This window comes from Myotis davidii, unplaced genomic scaffold (genome assembly GCF_000327345.1).
Source record: "Myotis davidii unplaced genomic scaffold, ASM32734v1 scaffold685, whole genome shotgun sequence".
NCBI classification, from domain to species: domain Eukaryota; kingdom Metazoa; phylum Chordata; class Mammalia; order Chiroptera; family Vespertilionidae; genus Myotis; species Myotis davidii.
The window spans coordinates 341,139-341,885 of record NW_006295823.1 but is presented as its reverse complement, the minus strand read 5'-3'; positions in this window follow the sequence as shown (position 1 = coordinate 341,885).

Sequence of the window (747 nt, the reverse complement as noted above, 5' to 3'; positions counted from 1 at the left end):
CGTCCCCGGGGAAGGTCCCTCACCCGGGGCTCCCTCCCCACCCCGGCCCTAGAGAAGCCCGGATCTGGGTCTGTCCTCGGAGCCAGGGAGGGAGCAGCCGCCCACGTTCGGTTTCTATGCTCGCTGGCCAGGCCATCGCATGGATGGATGGATGGATGGATGGACGGGCTGATGGATGGACGGACGGATGGACGGCGACACCCACCCCAAAACGCTTAGGTGCTGCCGCTGATCCCGGTCCAAAGCAGCGCATTTGACCCTGTTTTGGTGAATAACCGGTTAGTTGTTTGGTAAATGCGTGCCTCCCACAGGCGCACAGGCGCACCGAGCCGCCAGGCCCCGGGAGAACACCGATGCGGGTGGACAGAGGAGGTCGTGGGGCAGTTCCCGACCCCCCAGAGCCAGGTCGGGTTCACACGGGTTCACACTCGGAGTCTCCGGAAGGGCTCTCCCTGTATCTGGCGGTTTAGGGGTCCCCTGCCCAACGTGAAGCCCTGCGTGGTGACCAGGGTATAGGTGGCAGGGGCGGGGCGCTCGTGCAAAGACAGGGCACCCCGAGTCCACCCGACCCCTCACTAAACGAGCTGCGGGTTTTTTTTCTTTTTTAAAAAATGTATTTTTTATTGATTTCAGAGGAAGGGAGAGAGAGAGAAACATATAGAAACATCAGTGATGAGAGAGAATCATTGCTTGGTTGCTTCCTGCATGCCCCCTCCTAGGGTTTGAGCCCACAACCCAGGCATGTGT